Source organism: Halichoerus grypus, chromosome 14 (genome assembly GCF_964656455.1).
Source record: "Halichoerus grypus chromosome 14, mHalGry1.hap1.1, whole genome shotgun sequence".
Lineage (NCBI taxonomy): Eukaryota > Metazoa > Chordata > Mammalia > Carnivora > Phocidae > Halichoerus > Halichoerus grypus.
In genome coordinates, this window is record NC_135725.1 from 54,891,401 (window position 1) to 54,914,170 (window position 22,770).

The 22,770-nt window shown below is 34.5% G+C and overlaps 1 long non-coding RNA gene across 1 annotated transcript in view; it reads right to left on the bottom strand.

Moving 5' to 3' along the window:
* LOC144380153 (uncharacterized) overlaps positions 1-22,770 on the bottom strand; it is a 134,273-nt gene that overhangs the window by 79,500 nt on the left and 32,003 nt on the right. The gene's annotated exons all lie outside the window — the stretch shown is intronic.

Sequence of the window (22,770 nt, forward strand, 5' to 3'; positions counted from 1 at the left end):
TTCAGAGAATTATCTCCCTATTCTACATGCGGGCTCCCTTGATTAAGCAATTTTAGATCCTGCCACACATGTACCCTCCTGCTTCTTCAAGTACATGACGCCAAGGTTTTGCAGCTCCTTTGGAATATAGTTCATTTCTTCTGTTATTAGATCTAGCACATTCAAAGCTAGGTTATGCTCCAACTTGACCTTACTTATAGCCCAGTGGATAGTATGGGAAGTAAGAACAAATACTATGAGGGACTGAAGAATAATTTTAAAGAAATTTTTAATAAAAATCTATTCTTGATCTTGTTCTTTTCAACACTGGCATAACTAATTTGGCAGAGAATTCATTCTAAAAATATTTGTGAGTGAGAAATGAAAAAGAAAAAAAGCAAATGCACTAAAAATAGATTGGGTTGCTAAAATAGAAGCATTTTCCAAGTTTAGCAAAACGAAAGTTAAGAGGCTTCTCACAGCAAAGGAAACAACTAATAAAGTGAAAAGACAACCTATGGCATGGGAAAAAAAATACTTGCAAGCCACATATCTGATAACAGTTTACAAAAACAAAAACAAACCAAAAAACACACAAAAACTAATAACACAATTAAAAATGGGCTAACAGACATATCCTCAAAGAAGACATACAAGTGGCCAACAGATATATGAAAAAAATACTCAGCAGCGGTAATCATCAGGAAAATGCAAATCAAAACTACAATGCAATATCACCTCCTACCTGACAGGATGTCTACTAAAAAAAAAAAAAAAAGAAAAAGAAAAAGAAAAAGATATATGTTGGTGAGGATGTGGAGAAACTGGAACCCTTGCACTGTTGTTGATAGAAATAAAAAAACAGCCTATCTTCTACAGAAAATAGTATGAGGAGGTCCCTCAAAAAATTAAATATAGAACTACCATATGATCCAGCAATCCCACCTGTGTGTATTAATCCAAAAGAATTTAAGTTAGAATCTTAAAGGTATATTACCATACCAATGCTCATTGTAGCAGCTTTCATAATAGCCAAGGTATGGAAACAAATGTCCACTGGCAGAGGAATAAATAAGGAAAATGTGGTATATACATACAATGGAATAGTATACAGCCTTAGAAAATTCTGCTATGTGCCACAACATAGATGAATCTTGAGGATGTTATACTAAGTGAAATAAGCCAGTCAAAGAAAGACAAATACTGCATGATTCCACTTATATGAGGTATCAAAATAGTCAAATTTATATAATCAAGGGTGGAATGGTCATTTCTAGGGGGTAGGGGGATGTGAGAAATGATAAGTTACTAATCAATGGGCATAAAGTTTCAGTTGAACAAGATGAAGAGCTCTAGAGATATGCTGTACCTATGGTCAACAATAATGTATTTAACATTTTAAAAAAGATTTAAGAGGATAGATCCCACATTAAGTGTCCTTTCCAACATAAAATAATAAAAGGGAAGTTAATAGGATCAAGTATTAAATACAAAATTGAATATAAAAAACAGCAAATATGCAAGTGAAATATGGAGGTACATGAATATGAAATACAAAGAGTCAAAATCATAGTGTTGTTTCCCTATAGAGATACTTAAACATCTGTTATACAGAAGAACTTCTTTTTCTCTCCTCAGTAAATAGGATAAATACATGCCTGATGCTGAAAATGTTGATAAGTCTCCTTCCTTTTAAATTCTGACCTTACCTACTATATGGGGATATTATCTAATATCCTTAAAGGCCTAAGATATTAGTTATAAATTGTCACTCAATTATAGCTTCCTTTTCTTGCATACACTGGATTGTCTTCATTCAAATTACTTACAAGAGAGGACTAAAGGTATAATATTTCATAACTCATTTATAGCAATAGCTATTGTCTTAGTTTGCTTCAGCTGCCTTAAGAAAATACATTAGGGGCACCAGGGTGGCTCAGTCAGCCACCGGGGTGGCTCAGTCACTGACTATTTACTCAGTCAGTTATCAATGCAGATAAGCGTCTGCATTGGGCTCCCTGCCTGCTCAGCGGGGAGTCTGTTTCTCCCTCTCCCTCTGCCCTCCCCCTTGCTCTTGCATGCTCTCTCTCCAATAAATAAACAAAATCTTAAAAAAAAAAAAAAAAAAAGAAAAGAAAATACCTTATACTGGGTGACTTAAACAACAGACATTTGTTTTTCACAATTCTGGAGCCTGGGAAGTACAAGGTGAAGGTTCTACCATTTGTGAGGGCCCTCTTTCTGACTCATAGATGGACACCTTCTTACTGCCTCTCACATGGAAAAGAGAGTGAAATCTGGTCTCTCTTAGTTTTCTTATAGGGACATAAATCCCATCATGAGCCCTATCCTTACAATCTCCTCTAAACCTAATTATCTCTAAGTCCCACCTCTAAATATCATCACACTGGGAACTAAGGCTTCAACATATACATTTTGGGGGAACACAGACATTCACAGATATGACAGCTATTTCTTAAGAAAAAAAAAAACAATTAGGAGTGACATTAGCATCATAGCTAAATAAGGCATCCCTTGTTCATGTTCCTCATCTTAGCTACAAAAAAGTAGCAAGCATCCATGGACAAAAGTGTCTATGTGAGAGCTATGGGATCCATCATCATATGCCAAAGGACCAGGAGGAGTCTTGCCCAACTATGTGTCAGGTAATAAATATACAGATCTCAGTCCTGGCAGTGGACTTTGTAGTGGCCCAGGAACTGGCATCAGCCCCTCTCAGCTCTAGCCTAAGAGCCCATGGCAAACACTATCTTAGACAGTTACCCATGGATGAGAGAGCCTTTGTACCAGAGGAGTGCCAGCATACCACTGGAGGAAAAAAAAAAAAAAAAATACAAGTTTGTTTGCATTGGAGAGGGCTACCTGGAATAGTTTTACTTTACCTACATCACCCCTACCCCAAGGTGGCACAAAGCTCAGGACTAAGGATCTTCCTGGTCTGTGATTTTTCCTTTGGAGGAAAGAGAATGTGTGAGGTAGCATCAGGCTTCCCAAACTGTGTGAAATGCTGCCGAAGGGGCTCATTTCTCTCTCACTCCATCAAAGGTACTGAATCACTGGCTACAAGACTGGAGGGCAGGAATGCTAAGAGGGTGTCAGATAGGACTCTCAAAAGGTATTAAAGGGATACAGATCCTATGAACTATGTTACAGATTCTATCAAGAAACATTAGTTAAGTCTATACCTATCGCTATTTACTCTAAATGTAAATAAATTGAATTCTCAATTCAAATGGCAGAAAGTGGCTGGATGTATTAAAAACAAAACAACCACCACCACAAAAAAACAAGACCCAACGATCTGCTGCCTAAAACACACTCACATCAGCTTTAAGGACACACATAGTCTCAAAGCTAAGACATGGAAAAAGATATCCTAAGTAAGTGGAAACCAAAAAAGAGCAGGAGTAGCTAAACTTATATCAGGGAAGATATTTTTTTAAAAAGATTTTATTTATTTATTTATGAAGAAAGAGAGAGAGCACAGGGGGAGGTGCAGAGGAGAGGGAGAGAAAGAATCTCAAGCAGACTCTGTGCTGAGCATGGAGCTTGTCTCAGGGCCCAATCTCACAACACTGAGATCATGGCCTAAGCCAAAATCAAGAGTTGGATGCTCACCTGACTGAGCCACCCAGGCACCCCTCAGGAAAAATACTCTTTAAGCCAAAAACTGTAGCAAGAGACTAAGACATTTTTTATATAAAGATAAAGGGGTCAATCCATTAAGAAGATATAACAATCTAAATATGTATCTAGGTAACATCAAAGCACTCAATTATGTTAAGTAATACTAACAAATCTGATTGGAGATATACACAACAATATAATAATACTGGGGACTTCAATACTGTGCTTTCAAAAACTGATAAATCATCTAGACAGATAATCAATAAGGAAATGTTGGACTTGAAACATATGTCAGAATAAATAGACTTAACAGGGGTGCCTGGGTGGCCCAGATGGTTAAGTGTCTGCCTTCGGCTCAGGTCATGATCCCAGGGTCCTGGGATTGAGCCCTGCATCGGGCTCCCTGCTCAGCGGGGGGGCCTGCTTCTCCCCCTCCCTCTGCTTCTCCCCCTGCTCATATTCTCTCTCTCTCTGTATCTCTGTGTCTTGAATGAATAAATAAAAAAATCTTCAAAAAAAATAAATAGACTTAACAGACATATACAGACCATTCCATCCAACAGCAACAGACCACATTCTCCTCAAGTGTATATGGAACATCCCCCAGGACAGGTCAAATAATAGGTCACAAAACAAGTCTTAGCAATATAAGACTGAAATATGTCAAGTATCTTCTCTCACCACAATGATATGAAACTAAATATTAATACAGAAGAAAAGCTGAAAAATTCCAAACATGAATATTGAACAAAGCACTCCTGAATAACCAATGTATCAAAAAAATCAAAAGAAAAAAAATATCTTGAAACAAACAAAAATCGAAATAATATACCAAATTCTATGAGATGCAGTAAAAGCAGTTCTAAGAGGGAAATATACAGTAATAAATGCCTACCTTAAGAAAAAAAAATATCTCAACTAAACTAACTTTATATCTCAACAAACAAGAAAAAGAACAAACTAATCCTAAATTTAACAGAAGGAAGGGAATAACAAAGATAAAAGCATAAGTAAATGTAGTTGAGATCAGAGAAACAAAAGATCAATAAAACTAGAGCTGTTTTTTTTTGAAAAGATAAACAAAATTGACACACTTTTAACTAGACTAAGAAAAAAAGAAAGAAGACTCAAATGAACATCATTAGAAATGAAAGAGGAGACATTACAACACAAAAGTACAAAAAAAAATCGTAAAAGGTTACTATGAACAATAATAGGCTAACAAATTGGATAAACTTAAAAGAAATAGTTAAACTGCTATAAACATCCAACCTACTGAGGTTATTCAAGAACTAGAAGATCTGAACAGACCAATAATGAGTAAGGAGATTACTAAATAATCCAAAATCTCCCAACAAAGTAAAATCAAGGACTGATTATTTCCCTGGTGAACCCAACCAAACATTAAAAAATTAACACCAATCCTTCTCAAAATCTTCCAAAGAAATGAGGAGGAGTGAACACTCTCAAATTCATTTTACAAGGCCAGTATTACCCTGATACCAAAGCCAGGTAAGGACACTATGAGAAAAAAGAGTATAGGCCAATATTCCTGATAAATATAGATGCAAATATTAGCAAACCAAATTCAACAGTACATTAAAAGGATCACACACCATGATAAAGTCAGATTTATCCCTGCGATGCAAAGATGATTTGCAAATATTTTCTTCCATTACTTAACATCCAAAATATATAAAGAACTCATACAACTCAATTGCAAAGACAATGATTAAAAAATGGGCAGAGGAAAACAATGGAAAGAGCCTAGATGTCCATCAACAGATGAATGGATAAAGAAAATGTGGTATATATATACACACAACGGAATATTATGGAGCCATCAAAAAATGATATCTTGCTATTTGCAATGATGTGGATGGAACTAGAGGGTATTATGCTAAGCGAAATAAACCAATCAGGGAAAGACAAGTATCATATGATCTCACTGATATGAGGAATGTGAGAAACAAGACAGAGTATCATAGGGGAAGGGAGGGGAGTGGAGTGGAGGGGGGTGGGAGGGATAGGGTGGCTGGGTGATGGACATTGGGGAGGGTATGTACTATGGTGAGTGCTGTGAATTGTGTAAGACTGACGACTCACAGACCTGTACCCCTGAAACAAATAATACATTATATGTTAATAAAAAAAATAAAAATAAAAAAATAAACCTTTAAGTGTACAACACTATTGTTTTAAAAAAATGGGCAGAGGAAGTGAATAGACATTTTTCCAAAGAAGGCATACAAATGGCCAACATTTACATGAAATGATACTCAAGATCACTAATCATCAAGGAAATGCAAATCAAAACCACAAAGAGATATCATTTCACACCAGGTAGAATGGCTATCAAAAAAAAAAAAAAAAAAAAGACAAGGGACAAGTGTTAGCTAGATGTGGAGAAAAGGGAAGCCTTATACATTGTTGGTGGGAATGTGAATTGGTGCAGCCACTATGGAAAACAATATGGAGGTTCCTCAAAATAAAAACAACCATCATATGATCTACCAGCCCTACTTCTGGTCATATATCCAAAGGAAATAAAATCACTATCTCAAAGAGATATTACATTCCCATGTTTATTGCAGCATTAGTCCCAATGGCCAAGTTATGGAAACAACCTAAGTATTCTACAGATGAAAGGATAAAGAGAATGGATATGACTTATCATTCAGTCATAAAAGGATATCATTGATATATAAATAGAGATATAGATAATAGATATAGATATCACTCAATCATAAGAGGAAGGAAATCTTGCCATTTGCAACAACATGGATGGACCTTGAGCACATTATGTTAAATGAAATAAATCAGACAGAGGACTAATACTGGATAATCTCACATATGTGAGATTTTAAAAAAGCTGAACTCGTAGAATGGGAAAGTAGAATGGGTTTGTGGGGTTGGAAGTGGGGGAAACGTTGTTCAAAGGGTATGAATTTCAAGTTATAAGACAAAGAGGTTCTGGGAGGTAATATACAGCATGGTGATTATAATTTACCATACTGTATTTATATTTATGAAAGTTGCTAAGAGAGGAGATCTTAAATGTTATCACCATAAAAAAACTATGGAAAGAGCCAAGATGTCCATTGACAGATGAATGGATAAAGAAGATGTGGTATATATATACAATGGAATATTATGCAGCCATCAAAAGGAATGAAATCTTGCCATTTGCAACGACGTGGATGGAACTGGAGGGTATTATGCTGAGCGAAATAAGTCAATCAGAGAAAGACATGCATCATATGATCTCACTGATATGAGGAATTCTTAATCTCAGGAAACAAACTGAGGGTTGCTGGAGTGGTGGGGGGTGGGAGGGATGGGGTGGCTGGGTGATAGACATTGGGGAGGGTATGTGCTATGGTGAGCGCTGTGAATTGTGTAAGACTGTTGAATCACAGACCTGTACCTCTGAAACAAATAATACATTATGTGTTAAAAAAAAAAAAAAGAAGAAGACAGTAGGAAGGGAAAAATGAAGGGGGGGAAATCGGAGGGGGAGATGAACCATGAGAGACTATGGACTCTGAGAAACTGAGGGTTCTGGGGGGGTGGGGGATGGGTTAGCCTGGTGATGGGTATTAAAGAGGGCATGTACTGAATGGAGCACTGGGTGCTGTATGCAAACAATGAATCATGGAACACTACATCAAAAACTAATGATGTAATGTATAGTGATTAACATAACAATAAAATAAAAATTTTAAAAAATGGTAATTCTATGAGGTCATGGAAATATTAACTAATGTTACTCTGGTAATCATTTCACAATACCCAATCAACATATTGTATAACTTAAGCTTACACAATATTACATGTGAATTATATCTCAATAAATCTGGAAAATGTTAATGCTACATTGAAATATTAAGGATGCAAACAACAGCTGATGACTAGAGACAATTTCACCATAGTAACATCCCTCCAAATATGATATATTGAGATCCTATGGTATTTATAATGTAAAATTTGCACATTACCAGACTGAGGGCATGAGAATATTTGGAAGGCACACCCTGCATCTAATGCTTTATTAGGATCTTATTCTTCCATCCTAATTTGCCACAGTCCTATATTCACTTCAAATCCTAAGAAGAATGAAATATAACACATAAAGAGGGCATGTATACACAGGGAATTTTGCACAAACTGACCATGTGTACATCTAATTATCTCTTTAAAATATTCAAGTCAGATTAAAAAAAAAAAAAAAAGTAACAAAACGTCAGGACCAAAAGATGCCCTAGGCTGTGGTTCAAACAGGAGGATAAAAATAGTAATAGGTCCAGATTCCTGCTGAAAGATTTGTTATTTTCTTCTTTTGAAACATAAACAATCTGCCCATAAGTAATCGTACAAGCAAGCTGTAAAACTACTCTTCAGTCTTTTTTTTTTTTTTTTTTCAGCAGGGCTTTGCAGAATTGATTTATACTCACATTGTACCTATCACTATGTCAAGACAGTTTCCCAGGAATCTCCATCAGTAACTGGTTATTTTAATACAACACTGAATAGGCTGATATGTATTTTATATATGCCTTAAAAATGCCTATTCAAGAACTAAAGCCTCTAATATCATTTACTACTTTACTTTTGTGATTTTGTTATATAAAAATAATGTAAAATACAAATGTATTTCTAATTTCTATATTGGAAGATGAATCTTTTTTTGGTATAGGGTTTCCCTCATGTCATTCAATTAAAATAATGCACATTATTTTATCTGTTGTCTGCTACATTACACTTTAGAACTCCAAAGACAGTTTTAATAGTCTACTGTGCAATCTGCCATTCCTGATATTTTGACATTCGTATGCAGGGTATTTATTCATATGTTTTTGCTTTGTTGCTCAAAAAATTACTTTTATACTCTAGAGTTCTGCATCATGACTCTCAAGCGGCCTTGGACAAGCATGGGTAAATCACTGCATTGGCACCATCATAAAGATAAGTGTTTTCTACACTCAGAGTGAAAGATCCTATCAAAACAATTACCTACCTGTGTTCTGAAAGAGAGAAAGAAACATGATGATGGAATCGGAGCAGTAGGTGCCATGTTAATCCCTGTCACTCTTCCTATGGGAGGAATAGTGGTGAGGTGTTTATACCATTTTTCTTTTTGTCAGACTGTCTCTTCATGCACATTTCAGCTTCATCACTTACTAGCTATGTCCTTCTGTAAGTTAATCGATATCCTTGAGTCTCAGGTTTTCAATAAAAATACTCTATCACTCCTTTCATCTCATGTTGTCTGACCAAAATAAATAAATACAAATATACATACATACATACATATGTAACAAAAAAAAATTGGGAAAATCACAAGTACTTGATTTCTCTGTTCTTATTTATACTAGGGCAGTTTTGTACTAGTGGATAAAATTGAATGTCAGAATAGATGGGTAGAAGCTAAGTATTCATGATCATTAACCTAGCTTGCCTATAAATTTTACTATGCTTTTATGGCCCCTGAATTACAAAATGCAATGACCATTACACTTTTATCTACTTTTCTTCAAATCTCCATGCATCCATCTGGATCCTCACCGCATGTCTTTCTTACTGGCAGAGGATTATCTAACATTGTATGTTCTATAGATATCTGGAGCTGTAGATATAAACTCAATTATCAGACATGTAAGTATAGCAATACCTGCACTCAAATTATCCTATTTGTTTAAACACAAGAGTGTTTATCAGTTAAATAAAGGCTTGTAAATTTTATTAGTATTTTCTTAGTAAGCTTGTTTTGTTAATATATTTACTGTTTCTATTCTCTATTTCATTATTTTTTGTTTTAATTTTATCATTTCCTTCTTTCCATTTATTGTGGGTGTAGTTTGCTTTTATTTTTCTAGTTTCTTAACACGGACTTAGGTTTTTTGGGTTTTAGTGTTTTTTTTTTTTTTTAGCTGAAAGATAATTAACATATAATATCCTATTAGTTTCAGGTGTGCATTGCAGTGATTGAACATTATTATATATTGTGAAATGATCCCCATGATAATTCTACTAGACATCTGTCATCAAAGTTAATACAATATTATTGACTATATTCCCTATGCATTATATCACCATCACTTACTTATTTCATAACTGGAAGTTTATGGCTCTTAATCCCCCTCACTCATTTGCCTACCCTCCCAAGCCCTCTTCCTCTGGTAACCAACAGTTTGTATTCTGTGTCTAGAAGTCTGTTTTTGTTTTGTTTTGTTTGTATTTTTTTAGATTCCACACATAAATGAAATCATGTGGTATTTGTCTTTCTCTGATTTATTTCACTTACCATAATACCTTCTAGATATATCCATGTTGTCACATGTGACAAGATTCCAATATTTCTAGTGATGGGGTAACATTCCGTTGTATATATATACCACATTTTCTTTACCTACTCCTCTATCAATAGACATTAGTTTGCTTCCATATCTTGGTTATTGTATATAATGCTGCAATGAATATAGGGGTGAATATATATCTCTTCATTTTGGTGCTTTTTGGTTTTTTCAGATAAATACTGATACATGGAATTATTGGATCATATAGTTCTATTTTTCAATTTTTAGTTCTATTTTTAAATTTTTTTAATTTTATTTTTAATTTTTAAGGAACCTCCTTAATGTATACCATAGTGGCTGCACCAATTCAATTAGCAATTTGAAATATCTCTTTTCTTCAATATAGCTAGTTACAGATAAGTATCCCTATTAGCACTGCTTTAGCTGCAATCCATAAAGTTTTAGTATGCTGTGTTTTGTTTTCATTCATCACAAGGTATTTTCTTTTTTTTTTTTTTTTTTTTTTAAAGATTTTATTCATTTGACAGAGAGAGACATAGCGAGAGAGGGAACACAAGCAGGGGGAGTGGGAGAGGGAGAAGCAGGCTTCCCGCTGAGCAGGGAGCCCGATGCGGGGCTCGATCCCAGGACCCTGGGATCATGACCTGAGCTGAAGGCAGACGCTTAATGACTGAGCCACCCAGGCGCCCCATCACAAGGTATTTTCTAATTTCTGTTCTGGTTTTCTCTTTGACCTGTTGTTTTTATGATTGTTGTCTTCAACATCCACAGAATTGTGAATTCTTCCAATTTCTTTCTGCTATTTTCTAACTCCCTTGCACTGAGGTCTAAGAACATACTTTGTATGATTTCAATCTTTTTAGACTTGAAATGTGTTTTATCACCTCATATACGGTTCATCCTGAAAAAAGTTCCGTGTATATTTGACAAGAATATATATCCTGCAGATGTGAGGGTATTCTATAATATGTGTCTGTATCTCTAATTGTGTTATAGTGTTATTGTATATATTCAAGGTCACCGATTCTTTCTTCTGTTAGCTCAAATCTGTTGAGTACTCAGTGAATCTTTTCATTTTAGTTATTGTACTTTCCAACTTGATAATTTCTATTTGGTTCTCTTTTGTAATTTCTGTATCTTTATTGACATGTTTTCTTTGTTGAGATATCATTCTCATATTTTCCAATAGCTCTTTAGAAATGGTTTCCATATTTTTAAACATATTTAAAATAGGCAACTTAATTTTTTTATTAAATCCAATATCTGGGCTGACCCTAGAACAGTTTCTATTGACTGCTTCTTTTCCCCGTGTATGGGCCATAATTTGTTTCTTTACATATCTCATATCTTTTTTATTGAAAATTTGAAATTTTAAATAATACAATGTGACAAGTATGGAAATCAGATTCTCCCTTCTCCATAAGGTTTGTTGTTATTGCTGTTTATTTAAGTACTTGCTTTCCTGAACTAATTCTGTGAAGCCTGAGTTCTTTGTTAGCAGTAGCTACTGAAGTCCTAGCTCAGTTAATGTAGTGGTCACGTAATGACTTCAGAGATGACCTCAGTTTCCTCAAATAAGTAAGTCTTCTAGTATTTGCCAAGCGAATCCATGTGCACTTTAGGCATGCCTTCATTGCTCAGGAAGGCAGTTTATGGCTCTGGTTAGATTTCTTTTCTGTTCTTTCTTTTTTTTTTTTTAGATTTCATTTTTGACTACATAAAGACAAAGTCAGCTACAGGTGAGAGCCAAGGGCCTTCTCGGCTTTCCTCAGGAGACACACATTTCTGGACGTGCACAGTCTTACATATGCATGTAGTTTTCTAGACTCCCAGGAATATGTTGGAGCCTTTCAAAGTCTCCTTTGGACATCTCCTTCCCTAGTTTTTTCCCTTTGAATAAGCATCAGTCTGACATTTTCCTCAACGTTTATTACTGTCTGAGGCAGCTGCAGTGTTACCCAATTAACTGCTGATTGTCTTTGAAAATGCACCCAAGGTTAGCTCGGGAATGTCTATGAATGAGATCAAATAAAGATAAGCCTGGTGAGTAATAGGGTTTTCCAGGGAAGTTTTATACAGGTCCAGTAATGACCACTCTCTGGATATGGGGCTTTGGAGGAGATTAAATTCTGTTTAGTTATCTCCTAGGCTTCTAGGCTGCTGGCTTACAGCATCATTTCTGGCTGTTGGTTTTCAAAGCTATCCCAGAGCTGAAGAAAAAAAGGACTAAAATAGAAAAAGTTACAATGCCACAAAGCTCACTATTCTTACTGAATTTAACCATTCTTTCGAGTAAATGCTCCCAGAGTTTTGCAAGTTTTGATTGACTTCTTAAGTTCTGAAAATATTGGTTATGACAATTTTTGCCAATGTACTGATGCTTTTATTAAGAAGAGGAGTTTTGGAGGTCCTTTCTCCACCATTCCCACTAAGGTCTGTATGTCCATCTTTTATACCTTTATATATATAGTGTTAGTTTAGGTTTTTTTGTTTTTTGTTTTTATTTCCATTTCCTTTCTTCTTCAAGAAAATAAGTTTTATATTTATTTTATTTTGTAGTCTTCCACATCTATTATCTACACTATAATTATTGTATACGTCTCTCCCACTTAAAGTCTTATAGTTTCTTGACTGTATTTGCAGTCATATTTGCTTTATTATTCTTAATTTCCCATTTAACTCTTAACATTTAAATTTTTATATAAATATTTATATTTTCACCTCTGCTTCTTTTAATCTCTGTCTCTTTTCTCAGAATCTCTTTTTGAGGTCATATACTCTTTGAAAAAAAATAGCCTGGAATTTCTTTGAAATTTTAGAAATAGTTCTCCTGAACTCTACTCCTATTTCACTGAAAATCACCTTCGGAAAAATATTTTTATCTCCCATTTGCAAGTGTTTGTTCCTGCCTTTTCCCCCCAGTATCAATGTATAAGTTTCTTAAAAGTTGTTAATCATTATTACTCATTTTTTGAACGGGGGCAGTTTTCCTGAAAACTATTATGATGAAGAATGAGAGAAAAAAATTACAGTTTCAATTCACATTTGTTGTACCCAACTGCATCTCACCAAATATGATTTACTTTGCCCTATGAGCTCACCTTCATTCAATTTTTAGCATTTAATATTCACTGTGGTTCTGGAAAAGCTTCTTATAACCACAAGCACTTGGTGTTGTCTGGCCTTTGCTACCTCATCTTTCCTTTCTTCACTTTGAGGAAATCTGGAAGTCTGAACCAGAGACTATTAACATGGTACTACCTCCCATCCACAATCACGTATTTATATAGATCTAGGTCTCTGCACTGGGACTTGTCCATGCTCCTTGATCTCACTGTTTTAGTCAATAATTTTTGGATATATATTTCCTTTCTTTCTCTTTCTTTCTTTCTTTCTTTCTTTCTTTCTTTCTTTCTTTCTTTCTTTCTTTCTTTTTCTTTCTTTCTCTCTCTCTCTCTTTCTCTTTTTCTCTCTTTCTCTCTCTCTCTCAGAGGGGGAGGGAGAAGCAGAGGGAGAGAGAGAGAGTCTTAAGCAGGCTCCCTGCCCAGTTCAGAGCCCAACATGGGGCTCAATCTCACAACGTTGAGATCATGACCTGAGCCGAAATCAAGAATTGGACGAGTAACCGAATGAGCCACCAGGTGCCCCTGGATATATATTTCTGTTTGGTGACATTTAATTAAATAATAATTGGTTTTAGGGGCACCTGGGTGGCTCAGTCGGTTAAGTGTCTGCCTTTGGCTCAGGTCATGATCCTGGGGTTCCTGGCACAGAGCCCTGAGTCAGGCTCCCTGCTCCGCAGAGGGAGTCTGCTTCTCCCTCTCCCTTTGCCCCTCTCCCCTGCTTGTGCTCTCTCTCTCTCTCTAAAATAAATAAATAAAATCTCTAAAAAAAATAATTGGCTTTACTGATTAATATCTGAGGAGGTACTGTTTTATCTCAATATTTCCTTCATTTTTAATCCATCTATTCCAGTATATGGCACATACAAATAACATTTTACAATTATGGATGACAGCTCCCTTCCTGTTTATTAAAACATGAAAATTGTTCCTCCCTCCCTTTCTTCCTCTTTTTTTTTGTTTCCCTCCTTCCTACCTTCTTTGTTTATTTCTTCATTTATTTGTTGCCATAAGTAAATTCCAAAAAATAGGCTTAAGGACATAATATCAATATTAACTTATCTTTAACAAGAAGTCTTCTTTAATAACAATGAAAAAACATTAATGAAAGGAAAAAATATCTTTCAGTACATCAGTGATCTTTACCAAACTCTTAAAACCTTAGTATTAAGACTTCCATTAAGTATTGCCACTTCTGTTACTTCTCATCTTCTCACCCCTCAACACACCCCACACTCAACAACATCCCACTGAAATAGGTCTCCTTAAATTTGATTGTTTTCTACATATATATATATATATTCCTTTACATTTATATATATATTATATTTATATATATATATATAATTTCACTTGACACTTCAGCAGCATTAAAAAATGATTTTTCCTTTCTCTTGAAATGTTATCTTTATTAGACTTGAAGAGATTAATTTTTATAGTTGATTTTTTCTATTGCACTATGCCTTCTTCTCAGTGTTTTTTTTACCTTGTCATATTTCTCTTACTTTTGGTCATCTTAATAATTCAGTCAAAGTCCTCTTTTTCTCTTATTCTGAGTGCTTTTCTTAATTTAAACCACAACCATTTTTTAGGCAAATCATTTATATAATGACACATACCATATTTATATTCCCTTTTCAAACTTCTCTGAAGTCTACATTTCTAATATCCTGACTACTCACTTCTCCACAGGTACCTCAGGTTTAATATGACCCAACAAACTCAGTATCTGCCTAAAGAAGAAAAATTTATTGGTCCTACTGGTATATTTTATCTGAGCGAGTAGTACATCTGTGAACATAATTTTACAAGTGAGAAACCAAGGATAATACAAAAGCCTCATATGTGATATCTTCTTGTATCTCAATAGTCATCCCCCCATCGATGTCATTTATCCATAATTCCTAAATATTTTTGAATTTCTAAAAACTGTAGTAAATATTCAGGCCGAAAAGTACATAAGTATATGTAGCTGGGTTAATATTCCCAAATTGATCAAATTGCTGTCGAATTTTGTCAAATGTTTTTGTCTATGTCTATTGAAATGTCCATAAATTATTTTTATCTCTTCATATAATGGCAAACAATTCATTTTTGAATGTTGAATGCATCTCGCCTTCCTAGAGTAATCCTGACTGTATCATAATATATGGTCCTTCTTAGAAATTTCTGGAATTGATTTACTAATACTTCATTAAGGATATTTACATTTATGTTCATGAGGGATATTGGTCTGCAGTTTCTTTGCTTATATTTTTATCTCGTTTTGGTATCGAGATGAAGCAAACTTATATAATGATTCACAGAAGTCTTCTTTTCTATTTTCTAGAAATTTCTGTGTAGAATTTTTTTCTTAAATGTTTGGTAGAATTCAACAATGAAACAATCTGGGCAGTGTTTTTCTTTATGGTCATGTTTAAATTATGTATTTAAATTAAATATATATATATATATAGTAGTAAATGGGTTATCAGGTTTTTTCTTCAGTGAGAGGGATATGTCTTTCTAGGAATTTGCCCATGTAAGTTATCAAATTTATTGGTATAAAGTCATTTATAATATTACTTTGTTTTTTAATATCTCTAGGATCAATCGTTGTAAGTCATCTTTATTTCCTGATACTTCAAACTCTTCTTTTATTTTATAAATTAACAAATTATAACCCACTCCAAGATTTTAAACATAGTTTTTCATAATCTTTTCATCAGTTTGATTTTTTGTTATTGTTCTGATACTGAAATAACTTGAAATTTATGTCTGTGAATGCAATGATTCAATTACTCCTTCACAATTCCTAATAAAATAGATGGCTAATTGCCATAAAACATAATTTTTCATACTCTATCTTCTCTACATTGATTTGAGTAGCTGTGCTCATCATACTACATTTACACATATTCAAGTGTCTGTTTCAAGATATATGAATCTAGTTCAATCACCTAAGAATGAATTTTTATTTCATTACTATATTTTAATCATTATATCTGAATATATTTCTTGTCAATCATCCTTCCGTTTTTCTTTTTTTTCTTATTCTTTCAAATCGTCTTTGCATTTCTTTGTCTTTTCTTTTGCTTCCTAAATTAATTTTAGAATTAGACTGTCAGTTTTACACAGGGAAAAATTCCTGTTATGATTCTAAGTTTAAACTGAAACAAAAAGATTAATTGAGAATTATGACATTGCTTTATTTTTTCATCTTTTAAAATATTTTAGTTATTTATTTGAGAAAGAGAGAGAGCGAGAGAGCAAAGCGCAAGGGAGACAAAGAAGCAGGCTCCCCACTGAGCAGGGAGCTCAATGCTGGGCTCAGTCCCAGGACCCTGAGATCATGACTTGAGCCCAAGGCAGGAGCCTAACCCACCTAGCCACCCACGCAGCCCAAATGATTTTTTCATTTAAATCACTTGGATATCTTTAAGGAATAGCTAGTTTTTCTATATTAGAGGCAGAGCCTTATGATTATCATTTAAAATTTTTAAATGCCTAATAGAGAGAAAATATTGAGACTTTACCAAACGTATAGCAAACCTGATAAAAGATTCCTCTCAACAGACAAAAGCTTTGGCAAACTTACCTAAAATCAAAATTAAATACTCAACAAATAATTTTAAAATAATTGTTAACAGGATGTACCCCTGTAACTTTTGCCAGCTACAAAATGGTTTGAATTCTTGCATAAAAATGAAAACATTCCTAGATGGTATATCAGTCATGGTTCAACTAGAGAAAAAGAGAAGAGGATATATATATATGTATGTATGTATGTATGTGTGTGTATATATAGAGAGAGATGGAGGGAGAGAGACTATGTACAGTGTGTTTGCATGTGCATATATGTGTGTATAGACAGATACATACATACATAGATACATAGATACATAGATACAGAGAGGGAATGGGAATAGGAGATTGAGAGGCTGATCGAGAGATAAAAAAGGAAAGGAATTTCCTTATGTAACTGTGACAGCTGGCTAAGCAAGTCCAAATCCAAAGGGCAGGCCAATCAAGAGGGGAACACCAGCAGACTGGAACTTACAATTACTGGTACAGGTAAAAGCTGCTGTCTACAGGTAGAATTTCTTTCTGTCTCTTTTTCTGTTCTTCTCTGTCTCTCTTGGGGAAACTTCAGACATGTTTTAAGGTCTTTTAACTGATTGATTCAGGCCCAGCAAGACTAACCAGGATAACTTTCCTTTAAGTCAACTGATCAGTGACATTAATTACATCTGCAAAATACCTCCACAGCAACAACTAGATTGTTTGTTTGAATAGCTGGGGACTTAGCTTACCTAACCTGTCACATATAAAAAGACCATCATCTCTACAAATACAGAGATGATTAAAAAAAAATGCTATTTCAATTGTGAAAATTTTGTCAGAAAATTATGTGGATTTTTAAAAGTAAAATTCTTCAGTAAGTCACCAAACTATTTTTCACAGAATATGAGAGTTTTCTAATAGTTTCAAAATCCAACAGATTCCCAATATGAAAAAGATTAAGTTTTTTCTTCTTCACAAAAAAAGACAAATAAAACACACATCCTCACCCTGAGGAACTTTGTAATCTTGTAAAGAGAGATACAGAATGAAACTCAGACACACAGACACCCGAACACACACACACACACACAAAGAAATAAAAAGAACTAAAACTCATGTTTCCTGATAATGAAATACTAGTTGAAAACTAGTAACTTAAAAGAAAACCTGATACCTCACAAATATGCCTTTGTTTTTAAAGCTTAGATTTTTTTTTAAGAGGTTGGTCTGTTCTCTCAAGAACAGTTTGGGAGCACGGTTACAAAACAAACAGCCTAATTAAGCCCTCACTGTATGTACGCTTTACTAATGTGGTACCATTTATAAAAGCAGATGCCTTTCTGAGGAAAGAAAAAACAATTAAGGACAGACCTTCTAACTGATAGGCGTAAAACTATGGAGACAATATTGTACTTGCAAAAACAAAATCATCCTTGTAAATACACATGGGGACATAAAATGAGGTTTTAACACAGTGGGGATTAAGTAGGAGCACAGTATCAATTGGCACTCTCCTTGTTTGCTTCTAAAAATGCCTGCTAGTGCGTCAAAATGTCATTAGACATGAAGTTTCAAAGATTAGATACAACTCCTCCTTTTAAAGTGTTTTATATATTTTAGGAAAAAATACATTATATATACAAAGGTTGTATAAAGCCAATGAAGAATTTAAAACAATATATTGAAAGTGAAAATTTGGCAATAAAACATTCCTTTTAATATTCTCAACTTCCCTACTCCCTAGGTGTGACTCTTATTGCAGGTCATCTGATACTTTTCCCCTTAGTTTTCTTTTTACCTAAATGATTTATGAATGTTTCTCTAGATCACATTGTGTAATTTGCCTTGTTTTGAACATTTTATGTGTCAAATCGTACTATACATATTCTTTTTACTTTTGACTCCTTTGCTCAAATTTATGTTTATGAGATTCATTTAATGTTCTTGCAGGTAGCTGTAATTTCATTCAGTCTCTTTACTTATAGTATTCCATTGTAAAACCACATCACACTTTGTTAATTTTGTTAATGTTGAACATTTAGATTTGCTGATGAATTTCATTGGCATTCCTTGCCAGTTCAGTTTTTTTTTTTTTTTTTTAAGATTTTATTTATTTGAGAGAGAGAGAGTGAGAGAAAGAGCACAAGCAGGGGCAGAAAGAGAGGGAGAAGCAGACTCCCCACTAAGCAGGGAGTCTGACATGGGGCTTGATCCCAGGACTCTGGGATCATGACCTAAGCTGAAGGCAGACATATAACTGACTGAGCCACCCAGGTGCCCCAACCACTTCAGTTTAAGTATGGTGTTTTAATGGTTTATATCTAACTTATTTTTGTTTTCTGCATTTCCAGCTATAATTAATAATGTTATTTTCTCAGACTCATAATTTTTTTTGTAAAGTAATAAATAATTTTACCATGTGATAGTTATAAAAAGTGAGATGTCTGGTTCAAAATAGGATATACCCAGTAGCTCACACCCAGTAACTCATAACTTCTCACAGGAAAAAAAGCTTACAATAATACTGAAATCTAGATTCACAAATTCATAGCAAAACCTAGGAGAAACTGAAATTATTTTTAAGAGAGATGGAGAACATTCTATGAGTGTTCAATTTTTAAATATCCTAAATTTGATTCATGAATAAGGTGATCTAAAACAGAAGAAAATTCATGTTTTCTTAAATTATTTTCCTCTTAGAATAAGTGACTGTCTCCATGCGATAGTGGAGTCCAATATTTGTATCTATGCAAATCTGATCTGTGCAGTGGCGAAGTAATATTTGTCTCTCTTGTTTTGCACACACAGATATTCACATAATGTAGTTCATTAAGAAATTCCATTAAGCATAAACTGTAATACAGTATTAATTAGAAATGAGTGAATTTCTTAGAATTCTCTCCACAGATACTTATAGCTTATATATGAGAGATTTCTTGTCTTTCAAGGGAGTACTAATGACTATCCCCCAAGGAACACATAACCTATCAAAGAAATGAAAATCTTACAACAACACCAACAGTTAAAGTATCAGGTGGTGGAGGATCCACTTCTAGGATGAGGAGGTCCATGGACTCAAACTTTAGTGAAACAGATATAACTGGCAAAAATTACTTAAAAAAAATGAAGTCTCTGGAAATTGTCTTAGAGGCACAGAACAAATGAATAAACATTTATTCAAGATAACCTAGTAAATCTTGTTAAGAACAGTGAGATCTGTAGCACTGGAGCTATGAGTTGCCCCCACTCACCCTCTCCCCTACCAGCCAATGGAACAGAAGCTCCATTCCAAGCAAAGGTTGCCAAGAAGGTGGGTTTACAAACTCCCCAGCTCCAATCCATGGCTACGGTAGCTCCCTGGGAGGGACAAGCTTTATCATTTCTCCTTACCCTTCCTTCTGAGTTGCAGAATCTATATTCCAGGTAATTATAATTGAGAGGTAGGAACTCCCCCCCACCTTCTATCACGCATGCATAATGTAAAGCTCTACCTCAGGCATAGCAAGCCAAGAATACTGAGGCCTTGATTGCCCTCAGCTTAGTTCATTCATAGGGCAGACGTCCCAAGTTTGGAAAAGCAATCTAAAAAGACCAGAGGTTCCTACTCCCACCAGCGTCCTGATTAGCAAGTAGAGATGTCAGTATGAGAGAAGCAAACTACCACTGATATACCCAACTTCAGAGCAGTGACTCTGAGAGATTTGGCTGAGGGAGAGAGGCAAACTGACTTTAAGTAGAACAGAGTGTAGGAAATTGAAGCCTAAGAGTGCCCTCAGAAACAACGGAGATGTTGTTGGTAAGTAATTAATAGGATACTGTTAGCTCAATGAAAGCAAGGAGCTAAACTAGGCTATCAGTTTACCAGAGAGACTAGACAAATAGCCAAGAAGAACTACACAGAAAATACATATAAATACATCTATGTGTGTATACATGTGTGTATAAATAAATATATATAAAAATCACACACAAAAAATGAAATATTACTCAGCCATATAAAAGAAAGAATCCTGATTTTTGTGACAACATGGATGGACCATAGGCACATTATGCTAAGTGAAATAGGTTAGACAAAGACAAATACTATATGTTCTCACACTGAGATCTGAAAAAATAAACTCAAAGAAATTAAGGGTAGAAGATGGTTGCCAGAGGCGAGGGATTGGGGAAATGGGGAGATGTTGGTTAAAAGGTACAAAATACTAACTATAAGATGAATAGATTCTGGGTATCTATGTACAGCATAGTGACTATAATTAATAGTACTGCATTATATATTTGAAAGTTGTTTAAGAGTAAATCTTAGAAGTTATCACCACACACACACACACAAATTATAATTATGTGAGGTGACTAACCTTTTCGTGATAATCATGTCCCAGTATATATGTGTATAAAATCATCACAATGTACACCTTAAGCTTACATATGTTTTATATAAATAATATCTCAATAAAACTGGGAGAAAAAAAAGAGCTATCCTGAAGTCAAAGACTGGACTCAAAAACTTCAAAGAAGTCTGAATTAATTGGATAAGACTTTTAAAAAAAAGAGTGATCAGTAGAAAATCAGTGGAATCAAATAGCTAAGTACCATGCCAACAGAGGCAAAGTGTTTAACAAAAAGATAAAGAAAACATATGTCAAAATTGATAAAACCACTGGAATCCCAGGTGACTGTATGTAGGCCAAGGCTGGATCCTCTAAAGACAGACAGCAAAAACATAAAAATACCAGGGATGTAGACTTAACATAAAAATGTCCAGCCAAGTCACTAGGCAAATAAACAACCAAACAAAAAAACACCACCACCATAACAATGAAGTATGTGTTTCAGTATCCAGAGTTGCTACAATACATAATCTTAAATGTCCAACTTTTAGAAAAGAAAAATACGAGACATGTAAGGGAACAGGAAAGTATCATCTCTATATAGGAAGAAACAAAACAAAACAGGAGCAGAAACTGCCTGCAAAAAGACCCTAGTGCTATGTATAATAGACAAATACTCAAATCAACTATTATAAATATGTTAAAAATTATAGAAAAACCATGTTTAAAGAAGTAAAGGTATGATGACAATATCTCATAAAATAGTAAATATTGAGAGACAGACATTATTTTTAAAATGGAAATTAGAAGTTGGAAAGTACACTAAATGAACTGCAAATTCAACTAGAGGAGATAAAAGGAAGATTTAAACCGGCAAAAGAAGCAATCAGCAAACTTGATGACAGATCAATAGAGATTATCCAATCTAAAGAAAAAACAGAAAAAGAAAGGAAAAACGAACAGTGCTCCAGAGAAATGTGTGACATTGTTATATACCTACATATGTGTAATGGAAATGCCAAAAAGGGAGGAGAGAAGGGTAAAAAAAAAAATGTTTGCAAAAATAATGGCCGAGGGGTGCCTGATTGGCATAGTTGGTTAAGTGTCTGACTCTTGGTTTCAGCCCAGGTCGTGATCTCAGGGTCATGATATCAAGCCCCGCAGTGGGATCCACACTGAGCAGGGAGTCTGCTTGGGATTCTCTCTCCCTCCACCTCTGCACCCCCGCCCCCGCTCATGCACGCATGCACTCTCTCTCTCTTAAAAAAAATAAATCTTAAAAAAAAAAAATCTTAAAAAAAAATAATGCCTGAAATCGCCCCCAATTTGATGAAAAGTAGTAATCTAGACATCCAAGATGGTCAACAAACTCTGAGTAAAATAAATGCCAAGAGATCCTTAGCTAGGCACACCATGGTAAAAATGTTGAAAATCAAAATCGAAGTGAAAATTTTGAAAGTAGCAAGAGGAAAACCAATCTTCTTGTACAAGAAACCTCAATAAGATTAAAGCTGACTTCTCTTCAGGAACAACGAAAGTGAGAAAAACTGTTGAAAATTTTTTAAAACTTGTCATTTATAAACCATATTCAATGAAACTATCTTTCAAAACTGAAAATGAACTGAAACATTCCCACATAAACAAAAAACTGATAAAATTTGTTGCTAAGAGAACTACTTGTTAAAAATATTAAAATGAATTCTTAAGGGTGAAATTTCATGACCTTAGACAATAACTTGCAATATACACACAAGAAGAAAGATCACCAAAAAGAGTAATTACGTAATAATGAATGACAATATAAATGCATATTTTTTCTTACTTCTCTGA